The sequence below is a fragment of the Myotis daubentonii genome, chromosome 2 (assembly GCF_963259705.1).
Source record: "Myotis daubentonii chromosome 2, mMyoDau2.1, whole genome shotgun sequence".
In the NCBI taxonomy this organism is placed as follows: domain Eukaryota; kingdom Metazoa; phylum Chordata; class Mammalia; order Chiroptera; family Vespertilionidae; genus Myotis; species Myotis daubentonii.
In genome coordinates, this window is record NC_081841.1 from 114,048,623 (window position 1) to 114,070,171 (window position 21,549).

The following is a 21,549-nucleotide window of genomic DNA, read 5'->3' on the forward strand; positions in this document are numbered from 1 at the left end:
TTAACATCTGACATTTTTAATTATGATGGGTCTTGGTGTGAGTCTTTTTGGGTTCATCTTGTTTGGGACTCTCTGTGCTTCCTGGACTCATGTGACTTTTATCTTCACCAGGTAAGGGAAGTTTTCTGTCATTATTTCTTCAAACAGACTCTCTATTACTTGCTCAGCTTCTTTTCTTTCTGGCAGCCCTATTATGTCGATTTTGTTTCGTTTCATGTTGTCCCAAAGCTCCCTTAAGCTCTCCTCCTGCTTTTTAACTTTTTTAAAATTCAATTGCTGCTCTGCTTGGGTGTTTTTACCTACCTTGTCTTCTAACTCACAGATTCTGTCCTAAGCTTCTAGTGTACTGTTGAATCCTTCCAAGTTCTTTATTATAGCTACGTCACACTTCATTTCCTCTTGATTCTTTTTTCAAATTGATTGCAAACAGGAAGGGAGGAAAGAGTGATAGAAACATCAATGATTAGAGAGAATCATTGATTGGCTGCCTCCTGTACACCGTCTACTGGGGATGGAGCCTGCAACCCAGGCATGTTCCCTGACTGGGAATCTAATCATGACCTCCTGGTTCATAGGTCAATGCACAACGGCACTAAGTCATGCCGGCCAGGCTCCTCTTGATTCTTATTCCTATTGGTGTTTTTCTCATTCAACTCCTTATAATTTTCATTAGGTTGCCTGTAATTTTCATTGAGATGTTGAGCATCCTTATAAACATTAGTTGAATTCTTTATCCAAAATATTATTTGCCTCCATTTGGTTGAGCTCCTTTTCTGATAATCCCTCCTTTTCTTTCATTTTTGGGTTGTTTCTTTGTCTTCCATTTTAGCAGTCTGGTAATCTGGGGAGCCAGGTGAGGTGGGCTGGTTTGTGGGGGAGAGTCTGTGTATTCAGAGATGACTGACTGGTCACACCAGGTCACAGTGGTGATGCTAGTCTGGTGGTACCTGGTTAGGTGCATCCAGTCTCTGTGGCAGGTCTTTGAGTCCAGGGAGTGTCAGGTCATATCTCAGCTGTGGGGCTGTGAGCATCTGTTAGTGGCCTAGGGGAGCTGGGGCAGGGTTGCTCTCCACAACCTCCTCCCCCAGAGGACCCAGTGGCTCAAAATGGTGCGCTCTTCCCTGAAGTGGAGAGAAATACCTGGCCAAGTAGCACTCCACAGTGGCAGCTCCTCTACCTGGAGCACCCCAGTAATCCCCCTAAGCTTCCTCTCCCACAAACAGATTCTCTCTCTCTCTCTCTCTCCCTCTCATACACTCATTCACTCATTCACACACCCACACTCTCAACCTGCCCATGCCATGTTCTGCTTTCTCCTTTTTCTGCCCATTTTTAAAATTGGATTGCTTATTTGGTGTTGAGTTGTATGAGTTTTTTTGTATATTTTGGATATTAACCCCTTGTCAGAGCTGTTTGCAAATATATTCTCCCAGTCAGATAGTTGCCTTTTTATTTTGTTTGTGGTTTCTTTTGCTATTCAGAAGCCATCAAAATTTCAATGACATCTTTTTAAAAAAATATTTTTATTGATTTCAGAGAAGAAGGGAGAGGGAGAGAGATAGAGAAACATCAATGATGAGAATCATTGATTGGCTGCCTCCTGCATGCCCCCCACTGGGGATCGAGCTCACAACCCAGTCATATGCCCCTGACCAGAAACAAATCTGTCACCCTTCAGCCTGCAGACTGATGCTCTATCCACTGAGTTAAGCCGGCTAGGGCCCAATGACATCTTTTAAATATGGAGAACAAAAATCATTATATTTGTATGGAACCATAAAAGACCTTGAATAGCTAAAGCAATCCTGAGGGGGAAAAAAAAGAATAAAGCTGGAGTTATCACAGTCCCTGACTTCAAATTATACCACAAAGAGACCATAATCAAAGCAACATGGTATTGGCAGAAAAACAGACACACAACAATGGAACATAATTGAAAGTCCAGAAATAAACACACATTTATATGGGTAAATGGTGCTGAGACAATTGGAAAGCCACATGCAGGATACTGAAACTAGAATACAGTTTGTCCCCATGTACAAAAATTAATTCAAAATGGATCAAATATGTAAATATAGGACCTGAAAAAATAAATTACATAGAAGAAAATATAGGTACTAAATTTATGGACCTTGGTCTTAGAGAAGATTTTATTAATTTGACCCCCAAAGCAAGGGAAGTAAAGAAAAATAAATAAATGGGACTATATCATAGTAGTTGATTCACTGTATTTTTAAATATATTTGTCTTTACAAATGATATTTTAAAATATATTTTCTTATTTCTGAGTATAACATTTTTTTCTGCATAAAAAAAGACCCTTTAACATTTCTTGTAAAGCCAATTTAGTGGTGGTGAACTACTTTAGCATGCTTTTCTCTGAAGTTTTATCTCTCCTTTAATTCTGAATAATAACCTTGCCAGGTATAGTATTATATGTTGTGGGTTCCTTCCTTTCAGTACTTAAATATTTTCTGCCACTCTCTTGCGACCTCTAAAATTGCTGCTGAGGAAAAAAAGCAATGGGAGAAACCAAGATGGCGGCATAGGTTAACACTGGAGATTGCTGCCCTCGAACAACCACTTCAGAGATATAACTAAAGGACAGAACGGACATCATCCAGAACCACAGGAAGGCTGGCTGAGTGGAAATTCTACAACTAGGAGGAAAGAGAATATCATACCCAGACTCAGAGGAGGCGCAGTGCTGAAGTGAAATACTCAGGTGCGGAGTGCATGTGGAGCGGGCTGGCGGCGGAGGGCGCGGTTGTTGTTTTCAATCGGGAGGGAGTTTCAGACTCTGAGCTCCAGATCCGGGCGGGTCTCTGGGGACCAAGACTCAAATGGGAGAAGCGGGACTGTCTGGCTTCGGTCGGAACTCAAAGGCAGCTTTCTCTCCAAGATTTGCTGCGGTTGCTGGGACTCTGAGAGGCAGAGCTCCTAGGGACAGAACTGAGAGCAGCCATAACTGCTTGCTCCTGCCCGCCCTGTAGATCCCCGGGGACCCGCCCCGCCCAAGCCCTGCACAGAGCCATTTGCCGGATAGCCTCAGGCAAAGGCTAGATTAGCACCGCCCTAGAGATCCAGCACAGAAGCCCTCCCACTGCAGACACAGCAGACTCTCATAGCCAGTTAGCCTGGAGGTCAAATCACCCCCGGTATTGCCGACATCAATCAAGGCTTAAAGGCAACAAGACTGTGCACAAAGACCACTAGGGGGTGTACCAAGAAAGCATAAAAAATGCGGAGACAAAGAAACAGGACAAAACTGTCAATGGAGGATATTGAGTTCAGAACCACACTTTTAAGGTCTCTTAAGAACTGTCTAGAAGCTGCCGATAAACTTAGTAAGGCCCTCGAAAAGACTGGTGAGACCGCCGATAAATGTAGTGAGATCCTCAAGAAATCTAATGAGACCCTCGATGTTGTGATAAAGAACCAACTAGAAATTAAGCATACACTGACTGAAATAAAGAATATTATACAGACACCCAACAGCAGACCAGAGGAGCGCAAGAATCAAGTCAAAGATTCGAAATGCGAAGAAGCAAAAACACCCAACTGGAAAAGCAAAATGAAAAAAGAATCCGAAAATACGAAGATAGTGGAAGGAGCCTCTGGGACAGCTTCAAGCGTACCAACATCAGAATTATAGGGATGCCAGAAGATGAGAGAGACCAAGATATTGAAAACCTATTTAAAGAAATAATGACAGAAAACTTCCCCCATCTGGTGAAAGAAATAGACCTACAGGTCCAGGAAGCGCAGAGAACCCCAAACAAAAGGAATCCAAAGAGGACCACACCAAGACACATCATAATTAAAATGCCAAGAGCAAAAGACAAAGAGAGAATCTTAAAAGCAGCAAGAGAAAGAAACTCAGTTACCTACAAGGGAATACCCATACGACTGTCAGCTGATTTCTCAACAGAAACTTTGCAGGCCAGAAGGGAATGGCAAGAAATATTCAAAGTGATGAATACCAAGAACCTACAACCAAGATTACTTTATCCAGCAAAGCTATCATTCAGAACGGAAGGTCAGATAAAGAGCTTCACAGATAAGGAAAAGCTAAAGGAGTTCATCACCACCAAACCAGTATTATATGAAATGCTGAAAGGTATCCTTTAAGAAGAGGAAGAAGAAGAAAAAGGTAAAGATACAAATTATGAACAACAAATATGCATCTATCAACAAGTGAATCTAAGAATCAAATGAATAAATAATCTGGTGATCATAACAGAATCAGGGACATAGAAAGGGAATGGACTGACTATTCTTGGGGGGGAAAGGGGTGTGGGAGATGGGGAAAGAGACTGGACAAAAATCGTGCACCTATGGATGAGGACAGTGGGTGGGGAGTGAGGGCAGAGGGTGGGGCGGGAGCTGGGAGGAGGGGAGTTATGGGGGGGAAAAAAGAGGAACAAATGTAATAATCTGAACAATAAAGATTTAATTAAAAAATAAAAAATAAAATTGCTGCTGAGAAGTAATCTGATATCCTTATGAGGTGTCCATTGTATGTGACCTTTTGTTTCCTTCTTACTGTCTTCAGGATTTCTTTTAACTTTAACTATTACCATTTAATTATGCTATGCCTTAGTGTAGCACTCTTTGGTTTTATCTTCTATGGAATTCTCTGTCCTTTATGGACCTGGATGTCTGTTTCCTTTCCCAGGTTACAAAGGTTTCCAGCCATTATTTATTCAACCATCCTTTCTGCCCATTTCTCTCTCTCATTTTCTTCTGGAATCCCTATAAGTTGATGTTTTCTCAGAAGTCCCTTATATCATCTTCATTTCTAAAAAATTATTTTTTTATTTTGCTGTTTGATACAGTGATTTTTACTATATAGTCTTCAAGTTGGTTAATTGGTTGTACTGTATTAACTAACCTTCTGTCAATTACTTGCAATATAGACTTCATTTTAGTTATTGTATTTTTATCTCTGTTTGGTTCTTTATTATATGTTCTCTTTGTTGAAATACTCTCTGAATTTCTCTATTCTATTCTAAAATTTGATGAGCATCCTTATGACCATTTCTTTTATCTCTGTTTCATTAGGGTTTTTCCCTAAGATGTCTTCTTTTTTCTTCCTTTTGGGCATATTCTTCTGCATCCCCATTTTGTTTAATTTTTGGTGTCTATTTCCAGGAGTTATATTAGATAGTGCTCTCTCTCAATGTTAAAGTCAAAGTGGTCTTGTGAAGCAGTAGCCTTTGTTTGAATTGTTTTTCAGGTGGTTTGGGGAGGCAGGATGGAGTTGAGGTTGGCACCAGTGGTGCCTGGGGTTCCACCTGGCAAGAAGGAATGGGTTGCAGCAGGGAAGCCTGGTGTGTATGAGCTTCTATGAACTCTGGTTGAGGTTGGACAGCCCTCTGGGTGCCCACATCAGAGCCTGGATGATTCTTCTCTTGATCTGGGCAGGGCTGCCTGGTGTGCAAGTGAGAAACATGCTCTGTTGTTTTAATTGACAGCTACACATATAGGCTGGGGAACCTGTAAACTCATGTGCCTCAGCACTATTTCATCTCCCTCTTACTCTGGGAAAGGCTTTATTTTGTGTGAATGAAACTCCAAACTGTTTTCCACAAAGGCTGCACTAGTTTGCATTCCCACTTGCAAGGTACCAGCATTCCATTTTCTCCACATCCTCGCCAACACTTGTTGTTTGTTGATTTGTTGATGATAGACATGCTAGCAGGTGTGAGGTGGTACCTCATTGTTGTTTTGATTTGCATCTCTCGAATGATTAGTGACTTTGAACATTTTTGTCATATGCCTTTTGGCCTTCTGTATGTCCATATTGGAGAAGTGTCTATTTAGGTCCTTTGCCCATTTTTTAATTGGAATATCTTCCTTTTGTTAAGTTGTATGAGTTCCCTATAGATTTTGGAAGTTAACCCCTTATCGGATGTATCACTGGCAAATATGTTCTCCCATGGAGTGGGCTCTCCTATTATTTTATTGATAGTATCTTTTGCTGTGCAGAAGCTTTTTATTTTGATGTAGTACCATTTGTTTATTTTCTCTTTAATTTTCATTGTCCTAGGAGATGTAACCATAAACACATTGCTAGGAGAGATGTCTGAGAGTTTGCTGCCAATGGTTTCTTCTAGGATTTTTATGGTTTCACAACTTACATTTAAGTCTTTTATCCATTTTGAGTTAATTTTGGTGTATGGTGTAAGTTGATGGTATAATTTCATTTTTTTGCATGTTTCTGTCCTTATTTTCCCAACACCATTTTTTGAAGAGACTGTCTTGACACCATTGTGTGCTCTTGCCTTCTTTGTCAAATATTAATTGAGCATAATGATTTGGGTCGATTTCTGGGTTCTCTGTTCTGTTCCATTGGTCTATATGCCTGTTCTTGTGCCAGTGCCTGAATGTTTTGAGTACAGTGGCTTTGTAGTATAACTTGACATCTGGTATTATAATCCCTCCAACATTGTTCTTGTTTCTCAAGATTGCTGTGGTTATTCGGGGTCTTTTTTGATTCCATAGAAATTTTTGGAATATTTGTTCTAAGTCTGTTAAATAAGCTGTTGGTATTTTGATAGGGTTTGCATTGAATCTATAGATTGCTTTGGGTAGTATGGCAATTTAATGATGCTGAGTCTACCAATCCATAAACATAGTATATCCTTCCACTTGCATATGTCTATCTCTATCTCTTTTTTCAATGTCCTGTAGTTTTCCAAGTACAAGTCTTTTACCTTCTTGATTAAGTTTATCCCTAAATATCTAAATTTTTTGTTGTAATGGTAAATGGGGTCGTTTGTTTGGTTTCCCTTTCTGAGAGTTCATTATTGGTGTATAAAAATGCCATAGATTGCCCTGATCAGTTTGGTTCAGCGGATAGTGCGTGGCCTGTGGACTGAAGGGTCTTGGGTTCAATCCCGGTCAAGGGCATGTACCTTGGTTGCGGGCACATCCCCAGTGGGGGGTGTGCAGGAGGTAGCTGATCGATGTTTCTCTCTCATCGATGCTTCTAACTCTCCATCCTTTCCCTTCCTCTCTGTAAAAAATTCAATAAAATATATTTTTTAAAAAAATGCCATAGATTTCAGGGTATTAATTTTATATCCTGCTACATTGCTGAATTCATTTATTAAATCTAATAGTTTTCTGATGGAGTCTTTAGGGTTTTCTATGTACAATATCATGTCACCTATAAGTAGTGAACAGTTTTATTTCCTCCTTTCTAATTTGGATGTCTTTTATTTCTTCTTATCTGATCACTATGGTTACACTTCTAGTACTATGTCAAAAAGGAGTGGTGAAAGTGGGCATTCCTGTCTTGTTCTTGCTCTTATAGGAAATGGTTTTAGCTTTTGTCTATTGAGAATGATGTTCACTGTAGGTTTGTCATATGTAGCTTTTATTATGTTGAGGTATGATCCCTCTATTTCCACTTTTTGAGAAATTTTATCAAAAAAGCGTGTTGGATTTTGTCAAATGCTTTTTTTTTTTTTACATCGATTGATATGATCATGTGGTTTTCATCTCTCAGTTTGTTTATGTGATGTACCACAATTATTGATTTGTGGATATTGTACCAGCCTTGAATTCTTGGAATAAATCCCACTTGTTCATGGTCTAAGATCTCTCTAATGCATTGCTGGATCCATTTGCTAGAATTTTATTAAGGATTTTAACATCTATGTTCATCCGGGATATTGGTCTATAATTTTCTTTGTAGCGACTGTATTTGGTTTTGGAATTAGGGTAACACTGTCTTCATAAAAAGAGCTTGGAAGTGTTTAATCTTTCTGAATATTTTGGGAGAGTTTGAGGAGGGAAGGTGTTAGTTCTTCTTTGAATGTTTGTAAAACTCCCCTGTGAAGCCATCCAGACCAGGGCTTTTGTTTGCTGGGAGTTTTTTATTTTTTATTTTTATTACTGTTTCTATTTCATCAGTAGTTATCACTCTACTCAGGTTTTCTGATTCTTGCTGATTGAGTTTTGGAAGATTGTATTTTTCTAGGAATATGTCCATTTGGTCAAGGTTGTCCAGTTTATATGAGTAGAGTTGTTCATAGTATTTTTTATGATCATTTTTATCTCTGTGGGGTCTGTTGTTACTTCAACTTTTTCATTTATAATTTTGTTTATTTGGATTCTCTTTGTTTCTTGGTGAGTCTGGCAAGAGGTTCATCAATCTTGTTTATCCTTTCAAAGAACCAGCTCTTGGTTTTATTGATTTTTTTCTGTCATTTATTTCTGCTCTGAGCTTTATTATTTCCTTCCTTCTACTTACTCTGGGTTTTTCAAGTTGCTCTCTTTCTCATTATTTAAGTTGTAGGATTAGATCACTTATTTCAAGTTTTTTTTTTTTTTTTTTTGAGGTAGGCCTGTAGTGCTATGAACTTCCCTCTGAGGATTGCTTTCACTGTGTCCCATAGATTTTTGGTTGCTGTGCTTTCTTCATTGTCATTTGTTTCCAGGATGCTTTTTGTTTATTATTTAATCTCTTTGGTAACCCATTCATTGTTTAATAGCATGTTTTTTAGCCTCCATATGTTTTATTGCTTATTATTGTTTTTATTGTGGTTGATTTCTAATTTCATGCCATTGTGATCTGAGAAGATGCTTGATATGATTTTAATCTTCTTGTCTATATACTAACATGTGCTCTGTCTTTGAAAATATCCCATGTGCACTTAAGACGAATGTATATTCTGTAGCTTTGGGGTGAAATCTTCTGAAGATGTCAATTATTTTCATCTGATATAGTGAGTCATTTGGGATTGCTGTTTCCTTGTTGATTTTTTGTCTAGAAAATTTTTCCAATGATGTCAATGGATTATTAAAGCCTCCTACTATGTCTTGCTGTTGATCTATCTCTCCCTTGATATATTCCAGAAGTTTTTATATGTATTTGGATGCTCCTGCATTGGGTGCATATATGTTTACCAGAGTTATATTCTCTTGTATCAATCCCTTTAGAACTATAAAATGGTCTTCATTATCTCTTGTTATGACCTTCACTTTGAGGTCTATTTTGTCAGATATAAAAGTACCACAGCTTTTTTTTTTTCATTTCTATTTGCCTGAAGAATTTTTTCCCATCCTTTCACTTTCAGTTTGTGTGAGGCATTTGTTCTAAGGTGAGTCTCTTGTAGACAGCATATACATGGGTCATGTTTTCTTATCCATTCAGCTATGCTGTGTCTTTTGATTGGAGAATTTATTCCATTTACTTTTAAGGTTATTATTAATAGATACTTGTTTGTTGCCATTTTTGTTCTTTATGTCTGTGTTCCTTCCTCCTTTTCTTTTTCTTCTTTAAAGCAGCCCTTTTAGCATTTCTTGCGTTGCTGGCTTGGTGGCAATAAACTCCCTTAACCTTTCTATGTCTGTGAAGCTCTTGATTTCACCTTTAATTTTGTATGATAGCCTTGCTGGATAGAGTATGCTTGGATTCAGATCCTTTCTTTGCATCACTTTGTATTCTACATTCCAATCCCTTCTGATCTGACAGGTTTCTGTTGAGAAATTAGTTGATAGTCTAATAGAAATCCCTTATAGATAACTTTCCATCTCTCTCTGGCAGCCTTTAAGATTCTTAATTTGTCATTGATGTTTGCCATTTAATTACAATGTGTCTTGATGTTGGTCTCTTTAGGTTTATCTTGGTTAAGACTCTGTGTGCTATGCTTTATGGACTTATGTGATTTTTTTTCCCCCAAAGTCAGGGAATTTTTCTGTCATTTCCTCAAACAGATTCTCTATTTCTTGCTCAGTTTCCTCTACTTCTGGCACCCCCATTATGTGGCTGTTGTTTTGTTTCATGTTGTCCCAAAGCTCCCTTAGGCTCTCCTCTTGCTTTTTAAGTTTTTTTTTTTTTTTCAGTTGCTGTTCTGCATGGGTGTTTTTTAATTTTTCTACCTTGTCATCTAACATGCTAATTTGGTCCTCAGCTTCTTCCAGTTTTCTTTTGAGACCTTCCATTGTGTTCATTACTGCAGCTATGTCATTCTTCATTTCCTCTTGATTCTTATTCATGTTGGTGAAATTCTCATTCAACTCCTTATAATTCTCATTGAATTGTGTGTATTTTTCATCCAGATGTTTGAGCAACCTTCTAACCATTACTCTTAATTTTTTCTCTAACAAATTACTTACCTCCATTTCATTTAATTCCTTTTCTGGCGATTCCTCTTTTTCTGTCCTTTGGGTATTGTTTCTTCATCTCCCCATTTTTGCTGTCCAGTTGTAATTTTTTCTATGTCTTAGATCCAACTGCTATGCTACCCAGGTTCTTTTGGGGGTGGTCCTAAGGAGTACATCCTCTCAGTCCCATGTAGTTGGTGATTTGTGGGATTCGGTGGTGCAGTCTCTCAGATCTCCTGAGGTGGGTGATCTGGTGGAGCCCCCTACTTGAGTTATTTGGGTTATCCTGATATAGTTGGGGCTTGAATGTTAGTTTCTCATCTGTGGATGAAGTTTTATCACAGGTTGACCATGTGATTCCCCTCTGGCTCATAGTGCAAGCTGTTGTGGATGTTCTTGTGGTTCCGGCTCTTGTGGCAAGGGTTGCCTGAGGTCTCACTGGCTTGTGGATCACTGTGGGGTCCTGGAGTCCATGGCCTGGGTGATGGGGGTCCTAGGGCCAGTGGCTGGTGTAGTAAGACTCTAGCTGGTGTGGTGTGACTCTTGACAGGGTGACATTACTCTGTGAATCACTGAGAGGGTCCCAGAGCCTGTGTTGGGGGGGGGGCAGGTACAGGCATCTGGGAGTCTGCAGATGATGTAGCAGGACTCTAGCCAGGGTGGCTTCACTTTACTAATCACGAAGGGCACCAGGAGCCAGCAGCCAGGAAAGTGGTAGTCTTCGGATCTGCTGCTGGAGCAGAATGCCCTTGGCTGGAAAGATGTACACTCAGCAACTCTCCAAGGGGCCCAGAATGCTGTGACCAGGGAAGCAAGAATTGTAGGGTCTGCTGCTGGAGCAGCACCACTGAGGGGTCCAGGAGCTGACGGCTAGGAAGGCAGGCATCCCGGGTTCTGTGGGTCTGCGGTTGTGGCAGCACGACTTTGGCTGGAGTGTCTGCAGGGTCCCAGGTGCTGTCCAAGGTGAGTCTGGGTGGTGGTGAGGCTGGGCTCCTAGTTGCGGCTCCTCCCCCCTTTAAGATGTCATGGTTTCTGTGCCAGAGTCATGCAACCAAGAGAGTGCCTGCAGCGGTAGCAGGGGCTCCCCATCCTGTTCTGTCAGCCTGCCCTGAGACTCCTGCAAGATCTAACTGTCCTTCACTCACACATGCAGACACTACACATGTCCACACATGCCCCTTTTACTCCTTACTCACTTACATTCTCTCCCTCACTGCTGTCCTGCTGGCTCCCATCTTCTTCTCCAGGAAATAAAATCTTTAGATAGCTCCTCCCTTCAATAAAAATCAGCACTACCTGACTAATGCTGGGAAAGCTGGAATCTGGGAGAATCTATACTAATAATAGCCTAGGTGGTCGTCACGCCCTCATGCCATGATGCCCTCATGCTGTCACAAGAAGGCTGAGTGCACAGTGGGTGTGCACGGGTGGGTGGGGCCTGGAGGTCCCTCAGCTGTGTGCCACGGAGGCGGGCCGGTGGCCACTCCACATGGTGAGGTCTGGGGGTCCCGTGGCTGCGCATGCAGCGGAGGTGGGACCCGTGGCTCCTGCCTACCTCTTTGGGGAAATCCATTGAGGAGCCCCGGGGTCCCAGGTCTCACGCAATTTCGCACGCTGGGTCACTAGTATAAAATAAAATTTTAGGTACTCCATTTACCAGTTTACAAAAGAACATACTTGTCCTTCCTCTTGCAGGGGTGGGGCCGTACATCAGCCTTCATCTCTAAACCAGTGGGCTTGCTAAATCATTACCAAAAACACATGGCACTCAAGGCTTAGGCTATTTAAGTCAGGACAGAAAACTCAAACATGAAATATTTTCAGAAGCTTTTCTGTCTCTTTTTTATTAACCTGCCAAGATAGAAATTTCTCTGTCAACATAATTTTTGCTTGCTTGTAACTTTGTAATATCTCTGTTGGAGAAATAAAAACCCCAGACACCCAGGGGGAGCAATCGAGGCAGGCTTCAGTTGAATGGGTCCGAGTGTGGGTCTGACAGGGAGCCAAGGGACTCTCTAGACTTCCAGGCAGAGTTTGTCAGTACCAGGGCTGAACTGAGGTGCCAGGTACCATGAGGTGCCCATATTTAAGAGATTATGGCATCTTTCATCCTGTCCCCCAACCCTCCTCCTCTGTGACAGCTACCAGTCTGTTCCCTGTGTTTCTATTTTGTTTGTCAGTTTATTTTGTTCATTAGATTCCAAATATAAGTGAGATCACATGATATTTGTCTTTCTCTGACTGGTTTACTTAACTTAGCATAATAATCTCTGGCCAAATCCCCCAAAACATATATACATAACACATAGACACAGACAACAGTGTGCTGATGGCCAGAGGGAAAAGGGGTGGGAGCTTAGTGGAGGTGGGCAAGGGGGGATGGGGATGGAAAGAGATTTTATTTGAGGTGATCACGCAGGATGCAGTGTGCAGATGTTTTATTCACTTGTACAATTGAAACATGTATAGTTTTGTCAACCAATGCCACCCCAACAAATTTAATTAAAACATAATCAATAAATAAAACAAAAAAGAAATTATGGTATCTGAAACCAACAATGTTAAAAAATTGAACTTTTGTGATACTATTGAGGATAAGTCCATTGACCTTATTAAAAAAAGAACTCTAATTTCAATAATAAGGACATGAAGGAGGTTAAGAAATCTCCAAAAGAGTTGATTGCTTACATAAAGGAAACAGTTGGATAAGCTGTGAAAAGCCCAGATAAACTATGTAAGGTTGCTTACCACAGAGGGCTTATTCATCAACCTTTTTCAAATCCTTGTTAGAAAAAGAAATATTCCCCTAGAAGTGGGGGCTGTGACATGGCCAATAATGATAATAAACCAGCTTGTGCAGCCTACCTGCTTGAAAAATTACACCATGATAATCGAACATATTTACCTAACTCCAGTGATTCTGCTTTTCACAGACAGAATGCCCATCATCAAAATACAGTTTTGTGTTTTTAATCTGAGGTTTATCTGGAACATGAAACAACAGTACATGTTTTATTCAGCAGGAATTTAAGACTGAATTTAGCTTTAACTCTCTGGAAAAAGATAAATATAAGTAAACTTGTAGCTTATTTGGTGAGGATAGAAGACCGTATAGTGGTGGTGGCTTGCCTTCCTGTACTTAATAATATTTTCACAGGAAGAAGAATAATACATCTCACTTGGCTGCTGTGTAGACTTGTTGCCTCTAGTAAAGTCACTACTTAAAACGAAATCTGAAGAATATATTAAGTGGACTGTAGGAGCAAGGAAATAATCTTACTTTGGTTCCAGTATATACTGGGTATATATGCTTATTTATGACAGTTACATTGAAAGACTAAAGACCATTTGGTTACTTAAAACATGCTTAGACTATATAATTTCTGAAAACTTCTCATTAAAAACTCTGAACTGTGGAAGAAACCAAAACCCCTTTTAAAGCCACATAAGGAGCCCTAGTTGGTTTGGCTCAGTGGATAGAACGTTGGCCTGTGGACAGAAGGGTCCTGGGTTCAATTCCAGTCAAGGGCACATGTCTGGGTTGCTATCTTGATACCCAGCAGGGGGCATGCAGGAGGCAGCCGATCAATGATTCTCTTTCATCATTGATGTTTCTTTCTCTGTCTCCCTCTGTTTTCCTCTATGAAATCAATAAAAATATATTTTTTAAAAATAAAGCCACATAATGAAACCACTGTTAAAATCCTAACAATCTACTTCAACTTGAAATGGAAAAATATCCTAAAGGAGCAACTTCAACTGCAATAAAGTGAAAGGGCACTCTGAGGATTGTTCACCTTTGCTACATTTGGGATGGATATGGTTAATTGGTAACATTGTTTAAGAACTGCTGAATCTTAATGAAATCCTGTATAAGAATATATTTTATGCTATGTGAAAAATAAGACAAATTATTCCTAGGAACCACAGAGACCAATCATCATTACTTTTTTTTTTTTTTTAAGAAAGATTGTGTTTTATAAGAAAACACTTAAATATGTAAAAAGACTTTGAAAGTTTAAAACTCATAGGAAATAATCAATACTAAAAGTTTCTTCTGCCCACACTTAGATACTGTGTATAGAAAATGCTTTAATTATTAATAACCCAATGTATATAATACCAATATCTATTTTTTAAAATAAACTTTTTATTGTTGATAGTATTACAAATCTCTCCCCTTTCCTCCTTTTCCCCCCATTCTCCCAGCCCCTACCCACCCTCCTCATGTCTTTACTACCCTACTGAACATTAAACCTAACCATGCTTCTGGCATAAAAATTATGAAATTAAATCAGGGATTTTTATTCATATAGAATGTTGTTAAAATTATTACACACCACCTTTAAAACTTGGGAATATTTTTAATATCTCTGATTTTTTTTTTTTGCCAGGATCACCTGTCATGTATGAATGTGTTATCTTATCTAATAAAAGAGAAAAATGGTAATTGGCGTACGACGATACCGTTTTCATTGGCTAATCAGGGCTATATGCAAATTAACTGCCAACTATGATTGGCAGTTAACTGCCAACTAAGATTGGAAGTTAACTGCCAACAAGATGGCGGTTAATTTGCATATGTAGGCACAATGCAGGGAGGCGAAAGGGAAAGCAGGAAGAAGCCCCCTGCCACTGACAGTGATTGGAAACCCAGGGGGGAGCTAAGAGCTGGGGGGCAGGGCAAAGGCGGCCCTGGGGCCGCCTTTGCCCTGCCCCCCAGCCATGATCGGAGAATCAGGTGCCTTTGCTGCCCTGGCCAGTGATAGCAGGAAGTAGGTGTGGAGCCAGCGATGGGAGCGGGACATGGTCGAAGCTGGCAGTCCCAGGAGCTAGGGGTCCCTTGCCTGGGCCTAAAGCAGAGCCCACGATCGCGGGGCCGCTGCAGCTGCGGGTTCCCGCTGCCTGAGCCGGACGCCTCAGCCAGAGGTGTTAGGCCTGGGCAGGGGCGGAGCCTGCAACTGCGGGGAGCTGGGGGTCCCCTGCCCAGGCCTGACACCTCTGCCGGAGGCCTCAGGCCTGGTCAAGGAGCCGATCCGGTGATTGGTGATCGGAGGGTGATGAGGGTCAACTCCTCTGGCTGAGGCATCAGGCCTGGGCGGGGGGCTGAGCCGGGGATTGGGGGGATATGATGGCCCCTTGCCCAGGCCTGAAGCCTGGGTCAGAGGCGTCAGGCTTGGGCGGGGGGTGGAGCAAGCGATCAGAGGGAGATGGGGGTCCCCTGCCCAGGCATGATTCCTGGGCCAGAGGCCTCAGGCCTGGGCGGGGGCCAGAGCCAGTGATCGGGGGGAGATGGGGGTCCCCTGTCCAAGCCTGACACCTCTGGCAGAGGCGTCAGGCCTGGGCCAGGGGCTGATCAGGTGATCAGAGGGTGATGGGGGTCTACGCCTCTGGCTGAGGCATCAGGCCTGGGCAAGGGGCAGAGCCAGCAATCGGAGGGGTCTGGGGGTCCCCTGCCCAGGCCTGATGCCTGGGCCAGAGGCATCAGGCCTGGGCTGGGGGCAGAACCAGTGATGGGGGGAAATGAGGGTCCCCTGCCCAGGCCTGCCACCTCTGTCAGAGGCGTCAGGCCTGGGCAAGGGGCCGATCCTGCGATTGGAGGGTGATGGGGGTCAACGCCTGAGGGCTCCCAGTATGTGAGAGGGGGCAGGCTGGGCTGAGGGACACTCCCCCCCCCCCCCACACACACCCAGTGCACGAATTTCGTGCACCGGGCCCCTAGTTCCTATATAAAAGAAAAAAGGTGACTATGTATTTGTATTAGTGGTTAGCTGGAAATGTTCATATAGTTGGCTAATTTATATAGATTTTATTTTATTTTATTCTTTAAGGTATTACAAATAGTAGTACATATGTCTCCTTTTTTTTCCCCCATTGACCTTTCCCCGGCCTCCTCCCCACTCGGCAATTGCCCTTACCCTCTCCCCCCACGTCTTGCATCTATTGGTTGTGCTTGTATGCATGCATACAAGTCCTTTGGTTGATCTCTTACCCCCCGCCCCAACCCTTCCCTGCCTTCCCACTATACTTTGACAGTCTGTTCGATGCCTCTTTGCCTCTATCTATTTTTGTTCAACAGTTTATAATATTCTTTATATTCCAAAAATGAGTGAGATCATGTGGTATTTATCTTTTACTGACTGGCTTATTTCACTTAGCATAATGCTCTCCAATTCCATCCATGCTGTTACAAATGGTAAGAATTCCTTCTTTTTTACAGCAGCATACTATTCCATCGTGTAGATGTACCAGAGTTTTTTAATCCACTCATCTGCTGATGGGTATTTAGGCTGTTTCCAAATCTTAGCTATTGTAAATTGTGTTGCTATGAACATAGGGGTGCATATATCCTTTCTGATTGGTGTTTCTGTTTTCTTGGGATATATTCTTAGAATTGTATTACTGGGTCAAATGGGAGTTCCTTTTTTTATTTTTTGAGGAAATGCCATACTGTTTTCTACAATGGCTGCACCAGTCTGCATTCCCATGAGCAGTGCACGAGGGTTCCTTTTTCTCCACATCCTCTCCAGAGCTTGTCGTTTGTTGATTTGATGATGATAGCCATTCTGACAGGTGTGAGATGGTACCACATTGTTGTTTTGATTTGCATCTCTCAGATGATTAGTGACTTTGAGCATGTTTTCATATGTCTCTTGGTTTTATGAATGTCCTCTTTTGAAAAGTGTCTATTGAGGCCCTTTGTCCATTTTTTGATTGGATTGTTTATCTTCCTTTTGTTAAGTTGTATGAGTTCCGTGTAAATGTTGGAGATTAAACCCTTATTGGAGATAACATTGGCAAATATGTTCTCCCATGCAGTGGGCTTTCTTGTTGTTTGTTGATGGTTTCTTTTGCGTTGCAGAAGCTTTTTATTTTGATGTAGTCCCATTTGTTTATTTTCTCCTTAGTTTCCATTGCCTTAGGAGCTGTATCGGTAAAGATATTGCTACGACAAATGTCTATTTTGCTGCCTATGGTTTCTTCTAAGATTTTTATGGTTTCTCATCTTACATTTAAGCCCTTTATCTATTTTGAGTTTATTTTTGTGTATGGTGTAAGGTGGTGGTCTAGTTTCATTTTTTTGCAAGTATCTGTCCAGTTTTCCCAACACCATTTATTGAAGAGACTGTCTTATATCCTTTGTATATTCTTGCCTCCTTTGTCAAATATTAATTAAGGATAATGGCTTGTGTCAATTTCTGGGTTCTTTGTTCTGTTCCACTGGTCTATATGTCTGTTCTTGTGTCAGTACCAGGCAGTTTTGAGAACAGTGGCTTTGTAGTATAGCTTGATATCTGGTATTGTGTTCCCTCCAACATTGTTCTTCTTTCTCAAGATTGCTGCAGCTATTCGGGGTCTTTTTTTTATTCCACATGAATTTTTGGAGAATTTTTTCTAGGTCTTTGAAGTATGTCGTTGGTATTTTAGTGGGGATTTCATTGAGTTTATAGATTGCTTTGGGTAGTTTGGACATTTTAATGATGTTGATTCTACCAATTCATAAACATGGTATATTCTTCCATGTGTTAATGTCTTCTTCTATTTCTTTTTTTAGTGTCCTGAAATTTTCTGAGTACAGGTTCTTTGTCTCCTTGGTTAAGTTTATTCCTAGGTATCTTCATATTTTTGGTGCAGTAGTAAATGGGATTATTTTTTAAATTTCTCTTTTTGTGAGTTCATTATGGGTGTATAGAAAAGCTATAGACTTCTGGGTGTTAATTTTGTATCCTGCTACATTGCCAATTCATTTATTAAGTCTAGTAGTTTTTTGATGGAGTCTTTGTGGTTTTCTGTGTACAAAATCATATCATCTGCAAATAAGGACAGTTTTACTTCTTTTCCAATTTGGATGCCTTTTATTTCTTCTTGTCTGATCGCAATGGCTAGCACTTCCAGTACTATCTTGAACAGGAGTGGTGAGAGTGGGATCCCTGTCTTGTTCCTGTTCTGAGGGGAAATGGATTTAGCTTTTTCCCATTGAGTATGATGTTGGCTGTGGGTTTGTCATATATGGCTTTTATTATGTTGAGGTATGATCCTTCTATTCCCACCTTGCTGAGAGTTTTTTTTTTTTTTATCAAGAACGGGTGTTGGATTTTGTCAAATGCTTTTTCTGCATCAATGGATATGATTATATGATTTTTATCTCTCTGTTTGTTTATGTGGTGTATCACGTTTATTGATTTGCAGCTATTGTACCATCCTTGAATGCCCGGAATAAATTCCACTTGGTCATGGTGTATGATCTTTCTGATGTACTGCTGGATCCGATTTGCTAGCATTTTGTTGAGGATTTTGGCGTCTATGTTCATGAGGGATATTGGCCTGTAATTCTCTTTCTTTGTGTTGTCTTCATCTGGTTTTGGGATTAGGGTAATGCTGGCTTTGTAGAAAGAGCTTGGAAGTGCTCCTTCCTCTTAAATTTTTTGGAATAGTTTGAGGAAGATAGGTTTTATTTCTTCTTTGAATGTTTGATAAAACTTCCCTGTGAAGCTGTCTGGCCCAAGGCTTTTGTTTGTTGGAAATTTTTTGATTAATCCTTCAATTTCCTCCATAGTTATCGGCCTATTCAGATTATTTTTATTCCTCCTGGTTGAGTTTTGGAAGGTCATGTTTTTCTAGAAATATGTTCAGTTCTTCTAGGTTGACCAGTTTGTTGGAATAGTGTTGCTCATAGTATTTTTTAATGATTCTTCATATGTCTGTGGGGTCTGTTCTGTTTCACCTCTTTCATTTCTAATTTTGTTTATTTGGGTCTTTTCTCTTTGCTTCTTGGTGAGCCTGGCTAGAGGTTCATCAATCTTGTTTACCCTTTCAAAGAACCAGCTCTTGGTTTCATTGATCTGTTGTATTTTTTTTTTGGTCTCTATGTCATTTATTTCCACTCTGATCTTTATTATTTCCATCCTTCTGCTCACACTGGGTTTTTCTTGTTGCTCTCTTTCTATTTCTTCAAGTTGCAGTGTTAGATGGCTTATTACCCATTTTTCTTGTTTTTTGAGTTAGGCCTGTAATGCTATGAACTTCCCTCTCAGGACTGCTTTTACTGTGTCCCAAAGATTTTGGATTGTTGTATTTTCATTGTCATTTGTTTCCAGGATGTTTTTTTTTTAAACAGAATATGATTATATTTAATGCACAAGTTTGATACAACCAAAAAGTAAAACAGCAGAGTAAAATAGTAACAAAAAACATGGTATATCATTTGCAATGCATGAGAAATGGTTAACATCTTTAGTTATAAACAAGCTCTTAAAATCCAGTGACACTATAATAATGCAAGGAAGCTGGAAAAGTGAAATGAAAAAGTACAAGTGATGATTAAGCAGTGAGCATATATGATTTTGCGGAGCAGTGATGAAGAATAACTTCTCTGCAGTGTCAGTGAGCAGAATAAAGACAATGACACCTAATAGTCTACAGCTTTGAACAGTGTTGTGCAGTTTGAAGTCTCAAACAGGGGGAGGCAGAATAAAGAGAAGGACCTAGAATGAGGGGAAAGCTAACTTCTGAGTCTATATATAAATTGAGTATTTTTAGCCAGAGTAATTCCAATTCGTTGGAATTTTTTTCAACAAGTTAGTTGAATAAATTCAAAAGGAATAATATAAAAGCATGTTTAATGCAAAGAAGATGCCTGGCCAGTGTAAGCTCCTAAAACACTACTTGTCTACAATGTCTGAGCAGCACCACAAGGGTGCGCACTAACTCTATTAGTAGATGATAGCATAGGGGGTACAGTCAGTTTGTACTGTGATCCGTATATATGGGGCCTGGTGGGTACCCGAAACATTGAGGGGACACTTTACTTTTGAGTGTACCTGAAACTAATACAAAGTAATATTGAATGTAATCTAATTGAAAAATAAAAAGACATTAGATGACATGGGGCAGGGTAAAATTAAAAGGGAAACAAAGGTACATAAAGTAATAACTACTTACTTAACAAATTTCTATGTTGCCTAAAATCTAAAAAAAAAAAGACTATTTTTAATGAATACATTTTAAATCTACGCTATGATTATAAGTAAAATAGAAATATATGGGAGCCCTGGAGGAGGCCTCGCAATGGCACGTCCAGGGCTTCGGAATTAAGGTCTCCAGCTTTCCATCTCCTGGTGCCAGTCCCACAGCAACAAGGACAACAGTCAACATGCTGCTTACAGTTCTCGCCATCACCCGCTGGGTCACCTTGGGCACGAGCGCTCTCTCCTGTCAGGCTGGCAGGGAGTGTCCATGGGCACGGCCAAGAGGCACCTCTGGGCTGCTCTGCAGCCTGGCTGGCGGGTGTTTCAGATGGTGGCAGAAGCAAGTCTGTTCCGGCATCCCAAGCAGGTCTCCAGGACACTCCTGGGCAGGATGTTTTTTTTTTTTAATTTCTTCTTTGATCTCCCTGGTAACCTACTCATTGTTTAATAATATGCTATTCAGCCTCCAAGTGTTTGAATTTTTGTGATAGTTTTTACCATAGTTGATTTCTTTTTTTTTTTTGTTTGTCTCTCTAATTTTTTTTATTTATTGCTTAAAGTATTAAAAAGGGTATTACATATGTGTCCATTTTTTCCCCCCGCCCTAGACAGTCCCCTAGCCTCCCCTATCCCCCAGTGTCTTATGTCCATTGGTTATGCTTATATGCATGCATACAAGTCCTTTAGTTGATCTCTTACCTCCCTACCTCCTGCCCCCCAACCCTCCCCGGCCTTCCTGCTGCAGTTTGACAATCTGTTTGAGGCAGCTCTGCCTCTGTATCTATTATTGTTCAAAAGTTTATAAGGGTCTCTATTATCCATGAATGAATGAGATCATGTGGTATTTTTACTTCATTGACTGGCTTATTTCACTTAGCATAATGCTCTCCAGTTCCATCCATGACGTTGCAAATGGTAAGAGTTCCTTCCTTTTTAGAGCAGCATAGTATTCCATCGTGTAGATGTACCACAGTTTTCTAATCCATTCATCTACTGATAGGCACTTAGGCTGTTTCCAGATCTTAGCTATGGTGAATTGTGCTGCTATGAACATAGGGGTGCATATATCCTTTCTGATTGGTGTTTCTGGTTTCTTGGGATATATTCCTAGAAGTGGGATCACAGGGTCAAATGGGAGTTCCATTTTCAGTTTTTTGAGGAAACTCCATACTGTCTTCCAGAGTGGCTGCACCAGTCTGCATTCCCACCAGCAGTGCACAAGTGTTCCTTTATCTCTACATCCTCTCCAGCACTTGTCATTTGTTGATTTGTTGATGATAGCCAGTCTGACAGGTGTGAGATGGTACCTCATTGTTGTTTTGATTTGCATCTCTCAGATGATTAGTGACTTTGAGCATGTTTTCATATGACTCTTGGCTTTCTGAATGTCCTCTTTTGAAAGGTGTCTATTTAGGTCCTTTGCCCATTTTTTGATTGGATTGTTTATCTTCCTTTTGTTAAG

At 40.6% G+C, this 21,549-nt stretch overlaps 1 pseudogene; it reads left to right on the top strand.

Moving 5' to 3' along the window:
- Positions 1–12,658: 12,658 nt before the first annotated feature.
- On the top strand, positions 12,659–13,393 carry LOC132226655 (KATNB1-like protein 1; annotated as a pseudogene).
- Positions 13,394–21,549: the final 8,156 nt, after the last annotated feature.